Raw genomic sequence first — 13,715 nt, forward strand, 5'->3', positions numbered from 1 at the left:
CTGCACTGAAGTCAATTGGCAGTCTTCTCCGGGACAGTGGCTGGACTGCGGCCCTCGTGGAGGCAGGGATAGCATCTCCTGGGACAGCAGAATCATTTCTAGTGGCTTCAAGCATCACCAGGACACATCAGGCACATCAGATAACAGCATGCAGTCTATATAAGCTTCTTCAGACAGCTTACACTGATTACTGCAATGAAACAGCTGGTAGCTCCCAGGAAATGTCCAGCTTCGAAACTTGGTGTGATAGTCGCAAACAGCAGAGTCCCCAGTTTCACTTCTGGCATCTGGTATTGTCAGTGGAGCTAGCGATCCTGCTACTGATCCGATCCTTCAGGGAAGCCAATCCTGTACTGTCATTCATTGGCTGAGCTGATACCATACTTCTTTGCAAACAACAACATGAACTATGCACGATGGCTTCCAATCCACCTGAGAGATATGCTGACCCTGGAAGAGAAACACCCTCAGGTGGCCCAGGAGTTCCGTAGTGGAAAATTTGTTGTTCACAAATCGTGTCGTGAGTTCTCAGCAATGGCCATCGACCAGGCTCATGAGCAGGCCAATGCAGTCATCAAGGCTGACGGGGGAACAATTGGCATCACTGAGGATCCATCAGCACTGAGAAGGTAGATGGTAGCTGGCTCTGAAGTCAGCCACTTAGTCGCACAGTATGAGGCAGCATCCGAAGCCAAAGAGACAAGTGAACATGCCAGCCACCATGAACAGACTCAGCGAGCTCAAAAAGTGTTCCTTGAGAGAGTGGAGAAACTCTCCCATGTCATGACAGATATGGGCAATCCCTTCCAGGAAGACAGTCGGGACCTGTTGTCACTGGACACGAAAGACATTGCTCACGCCAGCGAACTGATCGCCACACATTATGAGAAAGGCAGAGCCAGATTTCAAGAGTTCTTGAAGGGAATGGAAGGAGAAGACGTATCCACCTTCTGCAAACCGATCAAGAAAAATCAAATAGATTTTTTCCGCCAGGAACCAGTCTCTGCTGACTCTTCGAAGGAGAAGGTCATGCAGAAAGACTGCCAACTCGTCTCTAAGCTGTTCATCTCATGTCAGAACAGAGAATGTGATCTCAATGAATTTTTTCGCCATGAGAACCATCCATTCCCTGCTGCCTTGAGTGGTGGTGGAAAGCTCCATACCTCCATACCTGTCAGAAATCTCAGCTTGCTGCTATTCTTGAGACCCTTGTTAAGATCCCAGATATGGAACCAGAGACTGATTGCATCATCATTGATGGTTCAGCATTGGTCAACAGTCTGCCACCACAAACTTCAAAGACATTTGAAGACTATGCAGCATTGGATGTTTTGCCCACCATACAGGCATACTCCGCCAAGTACAAACGGACAGACATTGTATTTGACGTATACCACCCATCAAGTCTAAAGAGTGAGACAAGGTCAAAGCGAGGACGTGGAGTCAGACGCAGGGTGACGAGCACCGGTAAAGTCCCCTCAAACTGGCGGAACTTCCTAAGAAACAGCGACAACAAAACTGAGATCTTCAACTTCTTGGCTGACAAGATAGCCCAGATGTCTGCCACAAACATGATCATTGTGACCAAAGAAGAAGGTGCCGCCAGCAATCACCCGATACGCCTGGCTAAAATGGCTCCCTGTAGTCATGAGGAAGCTGACACTCGGATATTTGTGCATGCCAGGCAGGCAGTAGAGGAGGGCTGCAAAAGCATCCTCATCAAAGCCAATTACACTGATGTTCTCGTCATAGCGGTCAGTGTTCTGGCAACCCTTCAAGAGATTGGTCTTCAGCAACTATGGATTGCCTTTGGCCAAGGCCGGAACCTGAGATGGATTCCCATCCATGAACTCTTTTTGTCTATTGGTTTGCAGAAGAGCAAAGGAATTCTCTTCTTCCATGCCTTCACTGGCTGCGATGTTGTGTCAGCCTTCCGTGGTAAAGGCAAGAAGACTGCATGGCAAACCTGGGATGTTTGTGACGAGGCTTCTGATGTTTTCAGCAAACTCAGCCAGTATCTACCAACAATAGATGACGCCGACATGAAGATCTTGGAAAACTTTGTGGTCATGATGTATGACAGGTCCAGTACAGCTGATGGTGTTGATGATGCAAGGCTGGACATGTTTGCTCGGAAGCAGAGGCCATACGAAGCCATCCCTCCTACTCGAGCTGCTCTACTCCAGCATGTAAAGCGTGCTGCCTACCAGGCAGGATGCATATGGGGTCAATCAATACTTTGTCAACCAGAAGCACAAAGTCCTGCCGACTGGGGATGGACTTGTGGACTGATCTCCCCCCTATTGCAGAGAGTTGCCAACAACTGACCAAGTGTGGACGCAAATTTGAATGCCGTGGAAGGTGCAAATGCTACAGCTTTGGTCTTGCTTGCACAGCACTGTGTAGCTGCAGATGTGAAGATTAGGCTCCATTTCAACCCAGAGCATACAGTAGGTTAGTTGATTATACATGTACATTTACTCTAACAGAACTGTTGATCCTAAAGTGTTCAGGTTATACATGACTGCATTTTACATTTTACATTTTGTATGTTTTATGCTACGCAGTACAAATGCTATGTACAATAGTAACCAAAGGATCATATTCAGCTCCTCATGTGCAAATAAAATGAAAATTTTTGTACATCATTTCTAATAAAAGTTTTGCTGAAATAATGTTGTGTTTATGCATATTTTTCATATTACTTTTAAAAATATTCTGAGTAAATGGCAGAAGGAGATATAAAAAGGATTTCTGATGTATAAATTTGAATTTTCCATAGTTAAAAACCTGTCATTCGACACCAGAATCATCAAAATCGGCCCGGACAATGAAAATTTTATGGTAAAAAAATGGCCGGAATGGCAGCCATCTTTAAAAATGGCATCCATTTTGAAATTTACGTGGCTAATGGGATTTTTCAAAAGAATTTTGATGCTTCTTTCCAGATTTGAAAGATCTGCTGTGTCTGCTTATCTGCTGTACTACATGTATTGAACAAGTTCCCCATTATAAATACCTTGGAATTTGGTTGGATGAGATTTTTTTTTTTTATCACATATTGATACTTTAATTAAAAAATTTTGGATGAAACTCAGCTTCTTGTATCGCCCTTTTTTTTTGGATTATGGGGACATAATCTACAGAAATGAATCTGCTACCACGCTTAAGGCATTAGATGCAGTTTATCACTCAGCTCTTAGATTTATAACAGGTGATAGTTACAGCACCCACCATTGCATCCTCTATAAAAAAAAGTTGGTTGGCCCTCCCTTTGTATCAGGAGAGACCAGCATTGGTATATGTTTATTTACAAAGCCCTCCTTGGGAGATTACCATTTTACCATTTATTTTGGAGCCTACCACACATGCTCCCAGGATTGACTAATGCTCCAGGTTCCACGTGTCTCCACGGACCTCGGAAAGACTGCTTTTAAATTTTGCACTCCTCAGACTTGGAATATTTTACAGGGCTTACTGAAATTTGTTCCTTTGTTCCCTTGAGACATTTTCAGTCAAGGATATCAACCATAGGCGGTGCCAGAGATTCTATGGGGGTTCTAGATTATTCAGTGACGGTGTACAGCATAATACCATTATTATATATAGCTGTCATGTAGCTGACCTATCACTTGTCCCTTTGATTTGTTTCCCCACTGTGATGCACAGTTTAATTGTTTATTTATTCATTTATTCTTAATTTATTTTTCCCCCTTTTGTTGCTTGTGTCTCTATTTGTAATCTCTGCACCACTTGAAAAGAGGGTCCCAACCCTCAGTGTGTCTTCTGAGAACTAAATAAATGTTGAATGAATGAATGAATGAATGTTTAAGGTGTGTTTGGAGATACGTTTTATAGATGGTTCATCCTACTGCTATGCTAGATGTGTAGGGTTTGCCACTATATGTGGCAGAAAGTTTAAACAATCACAGGAAAATATTAAAAAATCAATTTAGAGTACTTTTCTGTGATTGAAAACTATCCAAATATTGTAAACCCCACCCATCTGGTACTGGGATGGTTCTGTTGACCTGAATGTCCCTGCTTGTGTCTGTTAGTACCTGGAGTTCTGTGATGACGTTCTGGTTCTGGAGGATGGTGAGGTCCAGGAGACGGGAAGCCACCGGGACCTGATGAAGGCCAACGGACGCTATGCCCAGCTCATCACCAGCTACCTGATGGAACAGTCCAAAGTAAGACAATATGTATTTCCAATGCCTATTTCCAACTTGCAATATCACCAAGCATAAAGAAGCCAACCATGGCAGTGAAAATTATCTTAAAGTGACAGGTATTGAATTAACCTTTATTTACACAGGGAAAACATATTGAGAGCAAGCCCTCTTTTACAAATGTGCCCTGTTTACAGAATAGCAATAATACAGTCCAATAAGACAATAGGAAAATAAAGGGAAGGTGGACAACAGATAAACACCCACATGCACACAGATACACACACGCACACATACCTAACCTCTCTCTCATTAACACACAAACATGCCTAACTGCAGAAAATATGTCCTAATGCTACAACAGAAACATTCTTTACATATCCCATGTTAATAATAAAATAGCTAGGCTAATAGTAATAAGAAAACATTATTAAAAGTGATAATAACCACAGCTAGGTTAAGTAATCTTGTGAGCGAAGTTGGTTATTTGTTGACTTGTAATTTAAAAGAGAAGTTAAGTAACAAGGAAGCATCTTCAAGAGAGCGTTGTAAACAAATAATATAAGAAAGAGATGGCCAGCCCACTTTTTGATAGTGTGCGATGATGTGTCCTAAATCTATCACCAGTAATGAAACGAAGGGCGGCATGGTAAATGGGATCTAATTGTTTTAAGGTTGTTGCTGAAGCATGCATATAAATCACATCACCATAGTCTAAAATTGGGAGAAATGTTGCCTGTGTAATGTTTTTTCTGCTATCTAACGACAAACATGATTTGTTTCTGTACAAAATCAATCCAAATCCCAAGGTACTTATAATGTGGTACTCTTTCAATCAATGTGCCATCAAGAGTATACAGCTGTAAATTTACAATGTCTAGTTTCTTGGTCTTGGAAAATAGCATATATTTAGTTTTATCTGCATTCAATACCAACCTGAGATCTATAAGTATGGTCTGTAAGGAATTGAATGCAAGCTGTAAATTTTGTAGGGCTTGTTGTTGTCTACATTACTATACAGCTCTGTGTCATCTGCATAAAGGTGGAATTTACAATTTAACAGTGAGGGAGCAATTGCATTAATGAAAATTGAAAACAATACAGGTCCAAGTAAAATAAGATAAGATAAGATAAGATATCACTTTATAAGTATTGACCCTTGTGGAACACCTTTAGTTATACCTTGGAAATCCGATTTAATAATGCCAGCCTCGACACACTGAGATCTGTTGGAGAGGTAATTCCTGAACCAATTGCAAGCATTGTGATCCAGCCCAATAGAGGAGAGTCTATCTAATAAAAGCACATGATCAACTGTATCAAATGCTTTTGACAGGTCAACGAAAAGAAGTGCACAGACTGCATTTCATTGAAAATGGAAAACCTACTGAGAAAGTTTTGTGTTGTGAGTTAATTAAGGACTCGAGTATTTTGGCTAGGCAGCACAATTTGTAAATAGGACGGTAGTTGTTTAAGTTACTACGACTTCCTCCCTTATGAAGTGGGAGCACATGAGCTGATTTCCAGAGTTTTGGAATTGTACCAGTTTGAATAGTAAGATTGATAATATGAGTTAATGGTTCAGCAATGTGGTGCGCAGACAGCCTTAGGAAAAAAGGATCTAACCCATCCTCTCCAGCAGAATTTTTTTTACATCAATAGCTGAGAGAGCATCAAATACTTCTGTAAATTGAAAACAAACTGAAGGAGAAGGAAACATCACTGTTACGGGAAGTAACATTGACTGTTTCAGAAGGAGACAATATACTACTACTAGGCTAGAGTGAACAGATGGGCTAGATCAGGAAACACTCTATCAAATAGATGACCAGCGGCAGTAAAATGCTGGTTAAATGCATCACTTATGTCCTTTGGATGAATAGCAAGCCCAGAGTCTAGATTAACCTGAGTAGGTAGGGGGGAAGGGCTAGGGATGTTAATGATTAATCGACGATCAATTAATCACCGTTAATAATTTGATCGATCAAGCATATATTAATCGATAATGTACATTATGTGCTATTTCTAATTTTTTTCGGAAATGATTTACCACCACAAGGGCGCAATTTAACTTTCACCGCCTATACAGAGGAAGAAGAAAGCCAAGCAAGCGGGCGGAAGCATTACACCGGAAAAGACAACAGTCTTCATTGTAAACATTGTAATACAAAGTTGAAATACAGCACCTCTACAAGCACAATGAAAGAGAATGCATTCCCCCGGCTGGCGAAGTTGGCGCGACACTATTTGTGCCTCCCGACCCGGGACAGCTATTCCCCCGGAGCGTGTGTTTCAGGATGGACTGACTGTCACCAGACTGCGCACTGGACTCATCCAGTAGATACGCTCTTATTCTTAAATAAACCAGTAGATTGTCGTGCCATTGTTTCCAATACATAAACTGTGGCAGCGCCACAATATCGGCACGGCCGGCACAACATAAACAGTTAATCAATGTATAGAAATTGATCTAAATCGCTCTGTAATGCTTCTAATGTGCGCATCACGTCATGTCCGTCATTTGGCGATGCAGTAGCTCTGTACTCAACCTGACAGTCCGTCTCCCGTTCTGAAAACGTTAAAGAGTAACTTGATACTTTTCAATCGGACAATTCTAACGCTGCTCAACACTCAGAAAGTTAACATGAGTGCAGTGCAGAGACTTCATTGCATATTCCGCCAGTTGGGTTCCGTTGGACACAATGTAAAGACAATTTAAAGTAATTAACCCTAAAGAAAGTACATTTTCAGCCTGTGGGAAACACTGACGTCCGTTGTCGGGGGTCCCGACTCTTTTGAATTATGCTTGGTTGAGTAACTTGTTGAGTAGGCCTAAACACAGGTGTAAAAACACGCATTTTGTATTTTATATTTTCTATTTCAAAAGCTGTTTTTTACATAATGATTAATCGATTAATTGGTCATTAACGTGACCGACAATCGATTAAGGAAATTTCTGAAAATTTGCATCCCTAGGAAGGACCTTTGCACTGCAAGGAGTTTACTACCTTCCAGAATTTTGGTGGTTCACCATAGGTATTGGTCATGGAATCTAGGAAATACTGACATTTGACATCCCTTACTAGTTTGGTACATCTGTTTCTTAATTGCCTGAATTTATCCCAATCATCTTGGCTGCCTGTACGCCTAGCCTCAGCCCAGGCTTTATTTTTTGATTGAATTAAATTAGTGAGTTCGGGTGTAAACCAGGGGTTGTGCCTGTTCTTAACTCTCAATGTTTATCCATTAGAGAAATAAAGACTGATGAGAAATGATTTAGAGCCCTTTCAGGATCTAGCATACTGAAAATACAGGACGAATTAGAATTGGCAAGATCATTCAGAAATATTTGTTCATCAAAATTTCTTCGGTTTCTCTTTTTGATAAGGAGGGCTGAGGATCTAGAAAGTCTTGTGTCCCTGACACAAGCTATGGGGCAGTGGTCACTCGAATCAGGAGGGAAGACCCCACTGAGAGGATACTTATGTGGTCTGGTTGTTAAGATTAGATCTATAAGAGATGATTTTGTTGGATCCTTTACATTCAATCGGGTGGGGTCAGTGATTAGCTGGTCAAGACCCAGTTCTATACATACAGATTTAACGGCATCAGATAATGACGATAGTCAGTCCAAGTTAAAGTCACCTAGAATGATCACCTCAGAAGACAGATCGCAGATGGCACTTATGGTGTTTTTAGCAGCAGATGGAAGACGATACACCCCCTACCACAAAAAGGTTTATATTTTTAGAGAGAATCAATTCCACAATCAGCAGTTCAAAATTCCCCTGCACAGAATTACTGAGTGACTTTACAGAATGAAGTGTGTTTTTGACTAAGATGGCTACGCCACCACCTCTTTTGGATCTGTCACATCTGAATAAATTGTAACCATTTATAGCTATGGTGTCACATCATCAATGATCCTACTGTTTAGCCAGGATTCGGTGCATACTAAAACATCAATATCTGTGTCACGAATCCAAACACCCAGCCAATCCAATTTTGGAACAATGCTGCACACATCAATGTGTAGAAAACCAAGCCCTTTCCTTGATAACAAGTCTGTGGGAGTGCGCAATAATGGGAGTGGGTCATATGAACTCACATATTTATGAAAATCAGGAACTTGGTTGGATCTAGGTATACTAAGTAGTAAGTAGTAGTAGTACATACTAACTAAGTTATCCAAATTAGAACACCTATGCCCTCTTTTATAGCGTGGAGCTGGCCTGCGACTAACAACAGGGTGGATGGGGGAAATATAAGAAGGTTGAGTGACAGAGTTAGGCAAAAAAGCTAATTGTGAACAGGATAGTCCATCCCCCATAGGTCCCAAGATATTGGAAACAGAGATTTGACTAGGAGGAGAGAGAAAATGTGGGGAGCTTACCTTATGCGGGCATGGACTGTCTCAGTTGTGGGCAGTTTGGACATTATAGGACAAGTTCGCTGAAGACGTGCACCTGCCGGGTTTTGGGACCTACCGTCCCTTTTAAATAAACAATGGCGTTCCCAGAAGAGATTAAAATTGTCCAAAAATAACATGTCAAGAGTGCTACAAACCAACTGCAGCCAGGTGTGGAGGCTCAAGAGTCTGCTAAAACGCCCCACCCCCTGACCAAGCGTGGGGATCGGGACAGAGATAAAAGCCTTCATTCATCCCAGATTCAGTCAGTCAGAGGCGGCAACAGGTTAAGAGAAACATATTGGGTTCACACGCTTTGTGTGTCGGGAGTCAATGAATTAATCGATTTCTCACCCTTTCTATAATTTGTCCAATATGCTTATTTTTGTTGAGCTATAAAATGGTCCCTTACTGTTATGCCTGTTATGACGTTTTTTTTACTGACTTTGCTTGATGCATAGAATAGAATACTTTGTTGAAATTTGTTTTGCGATAGTAGGCATTGGCATACACATACATATGCAACATGACACAAAGGATCAAGACATGGACATTCAAGACATGACAAACTTTATGAGTCCATGTTTAGAAAGTTGATGCTGGCTGGGATAAATGATTTGCATGCCCAGTTTGTGTTACAGAGGAGACTTTTGAACCTTCGGCCAGAGGGTAACAGTTCGTATTGGTTGTTTAGTGCAGGGGTTCTCAACCTTTTCTACTTCAAGGCCCACCTATTCATACTTGTAACGGGCCAGGGCCCATTAAAAAGAAAGATCCCAAATTATTTTGGCTAATCTATTCTATTCTAATAATCTAATCTAATAATCTATTCTAAGTGTATTAATGAACCACAACAACACCACTCCCTGTTATACAGATGGGAGCCCTTGAATTAAATAAATACAATAAAAACAAACAGGTTCTTTAACATTGTATGGGTGTGCCAGAAGCCAACATAAAACCATAAAAGCAGGGCATTCTCAGTCAAAAGGGATTTATTATACAAAAGTGGAGTCTGGCCTATTAACACAACAAGAACTAATGATTCAATAATTGCCACAGCAAACAAGGAAGTAACCTGTCTTTAGGCCTACTCAACAAGTTACTCAACCAAGCATAATTCAAAAGAGTCGGGACCCCCGACAACGGACGTCAGTGTTTCCCACAGGCTGAAACTGTACTTTCTTTAGGGTTAATTACTTTAAATTGTCTTTACATTGTGTCCAACGGAACCCAACTGGCGGAATATGCAATGAAGTCTCTGCACTGCACTCATGTTAACTTTCTGAGTGTTGAGCAGCGTTAGAATTGTCCGATTGAAAAGTATCAAGTTACTCTTTACCGTTACAACACATGCGAGTTCAGAGAAATTGTGGAATTTTATATTTTTTTACGAACGTTTTCAGAACAGGAGACGGACTGTCAGGTTGAGTACAGAGCTACTGCATTGCCAAATGACAGACATGACGTGATGCGCACATTAGACGCATTACAGAGCGATTTAGATCAATTTCTATACATTGATTAACTGTTTATGTTGTGCCGGCCGTGCCGATATTGTGGCGCTGCCACAGTTTACGTATTGGAAACAATGGCACGACAATCTACTGGTTTATTTAAGAATAAGAGCGTATCTACGTGGTCAGGGATGAGTCCAGTGCGCAGCCTGGTGACAGTCAGTCCATCCGCTGAAACACACGCTAAAAGTGAGCTTCAACTGAGCTTCAAATCATACAAGACGTCACTCACCCACTAAACCGGTGTTTCTCAACCACTGGGCCAGTGGTTGAGAAACACCGGTTTAGTGGGTGAGTGACGTCTTGTATGATTTGTTTGGTCTTGCGGATGATCCCGATTTTGTAGAGAGATGTTATGTTTTGGCATATGGTACGCAGACCTTACCTGCTATCCTGACTATTTTGTTAATTTTATTGGAGTTAGATATAGAGAGTGAACCATACCAGCCAAGAAAACACAATGTTAAGATTCTCTCAATGAAGGTTTTGTAAAACAGGTGCAGTATTCTATTATCCACACTGAATTTCGGAGGAGATAAAGTCTCTGTTGTCCTTTTGTGAATATTGCCTGTGTGCTTGAGTTCCAGTCCAGTTTTGAGTCAATGATGGTGCCCAGATATTTATAATCCTGTACCATTTCTATTGCCGCTGAATTGATGGGCTTAGATCATTAGCCTTTGTTCGAAAGTCAATGATCATTTCCTTTGTTTTATTGGTATTGAGTTGGAGTGAATGGTTATCGCTCCATTTAGTGAACCTGTTTATTTCTGTCCTGTAGTTGTCCTCATTGTTTCCAGAGATGAGTCCATCTATGGCTGTCATCTGCAAACTTTATGGTGTGGCAGGCATGTGACTGACAGTCATTGGTGTACAGTGTGAACAGAACCGGAGACATGACGCTGCCTTGTGGTGCTCCTGTGTTGTTAGGTATGACTGATGATAGGGCAGAGTTGACTCGGACTGCCTGGCTGCGGCCATTCAGGAAGCTGTCTACCCAAAGTATAATGGTGCTGATAACCCCCATGTCCAGCAGTTTTTGTAACAGGAGATGTGGCTTGATGGTATTAAATGCAGAGGAGAAATCAATGAACAAAATGCGAGCATATGAGTGTGGTTTGTCCAGGTGTGGATAGATGGTGTGGAGAAGGAATATTAAGGCGCCCTCCATACTGCGCCCTATCTGCCCCTATATGCCTTGTATGCAAACTGCAGTGGATCCATCAGATGTTTTGTATTCCTGAGCAGATGTGACAGAACAATCTTCTCCAGACTTTTTATTACTAGTGATGTTAGGGCGACTGGGCAGAAGTTATTAAGCACCTTTGGTCTTGAAATTTTGGGGATGGGACATATGACTGCTGTTTTCCATAATGATGGGATTTGGTGTAGGTCCATGGATAGATGAAATAGTGCCCTGAAGATATTACTTAGTTAGTGCCTGCACTCCTTCAGCACTCTGCCCCCTAACCCATCCAACCCGGCTGCCTTCCTCATGTTGATCTTGTTGAACACCATTACATCTTTTTCCGTTAATGTTATGGGGTCCCCTTGTGGCAGTGATTGAAACAAGAGATTGCGCTCCTCCGAATAGTCTGTAGTGTCAAATCGTGCGTAGAACTGATTCTGCCAAGCACTTCACATATCATTGTCTTCAAATTTGCTCTCAATTTTTACGTTTGTAGTCCTCATTGCATTTCCTGGTTAACGCTTGTATATCTTTCTGGTTCAGTTTGACTTGCATGTCCCCATTGCAAACGCCCTCTTTTTCTGGTTAAGATAAGAATATGTTTCATTTCTTTGGTCACCCATGGTTTATTGTTGGGATATATTATGATGTCTTTGGTGGGAATGTCTTTATTTATACTGAACTGGATGTAGTCTGTGACCACTTCATTGATTTCGTTTAAGTCTTCACTTGATTCAAGGAAGCACCCCCAGTCTGTACAGTCAAACCCAGCCCTAATGTTGTCAATGGTTTCATTGTTCCATATTTTAATGGTTTTGACCACAGGTTTCTCTGTTTTAATTTTTTGTTTATAAATTGGGACTAAATAAATAGTATTGTGGTCAGACCCCCCAAGTGGTGGTTTAGATGTAGATTTGAAAGCATATGGGATATTTCCATAACAAAGGTCCAGGATCTTATCCTTTCTTGTTGGACACCTCACATATTGATGGAAATTCGGCAGTGCTTCTTTCAGAGTGCAGCCATTGAAGTCGCCAATGTATAAACTTCGGTGCCTCTGGTGATATGCTGTCAAGTTTATCAACATGATTATGGATATTATCAGCCGCTGTACCATAGTTTGCCTTGGGGTGAATATAAACCACTGTGATAAATATTTGACCAAACTCTCTGGGCAGATAAAATGGTCTTAAAGGAATAGTTCACCCAAAAATGAAAATTCAGTCATTATCTACTCACCCCCATGCCAGTAGAAAATTGGACAAAGTTTGTTAGTCCATACAACAGTCCCCGAGATCCCCGGAAGAAGTACATTGCAGCTTTCTCCAAAACAACTGAAGTTGCTGGGGACCGAGTTAAAAAACATAACGGAAATGAACCATAAAGTAACCCCGGCCTCGATAGGTAAGACTAGCTCAAATTACCAGAAACAAGACTTCCGGTTTGGCTGTTTAGCCTTCAAAATAAAAGCACAAGATTTTAAAATGGGTAGAAATACTGTTTTAAACTAATTACTTTGTATTTAATCATCAAATTGAGCACCCCACTTTAGTCTTTGTTCTGTATGTATTCTGCAGTGTAATACATGCAGCGTTAGAGTTAAAAATGGCACATTTTATGGCCTTTTTTATTATTATTATGACATCAATTATAATCCATATAACAATACACCATAATACAAAAATTAAAAAATATCTTGTATGATTGTAAGACTCTTTGTAAGATTAGGACTTAGTTTAAGGGTTTATAACCAACTTTTAGGTGATGGCTGTCAGTTTTTTTCAGCTTGTCCAGATTGAGCAGTAACACTGTGCTTCTCTTTCCTTTTTACAGACTCAGAAAGAGGAGGAGGAGGTGTCGCCACGAGACCCTGCCCAGCTGAAGGAGGCAGAGCTAAGAGACCACACAGACAAAGGGGTAGTGAACCCAGGTAAAACAGGATGTTTATCTGATTATCAAAAAAGAATATATTGGATAATTGCAATATTTTGGTCTTGGATGAAAGTAAAACCATGCAGCTCAAGAAACATTTTCATTTTCAAGAGGAAACTATCTGACAAAAGTTTCTACATTGATTAAGAGGCAATGCCAAAGTTGTGGTGTTTACTATTTTGGCTAATAATTACGGTTGATCTGGCTACTGACAGTGTATGAGATACTAGTGACAATTTGTGACAAAGTGTCAACATTAGAGGAAGCTTGTAGTAGGACACATCACCAGGAGGAAGGGGCAAGGTGTGCCAAAGCAGTTTCTCAAGCTAATAAAGGGCAATAGATGAACAGGGGAAGTGTATAGAGCCAGAAGCTTCTAGGATTATATTCATTATTGGGGCAACTTATGATGGGCTGCACTAGAACCTCCTGCTGATCCTTCTGGAGGTGCCATGAGTCTAATTCAACCAATCCTCTGTGATGGGAGGACCCCGCTTGAT

This window comes from Centroberyx gerrardi, chromosome 1 (genome assembly GCF_048128805.1).
Source record: "Centroberyx gerrardi isolate f3 chromosome 1, fCenGer3.hap1.cur.20231027, whole genome shotgun sequence".
Classification (NCBI taxonomy): Eukaryota; Metazoa; Chordata; class Actinopteri; order Beryciformes; family Berycidae; genus Centroberyx; species Centroberyx gerrardi.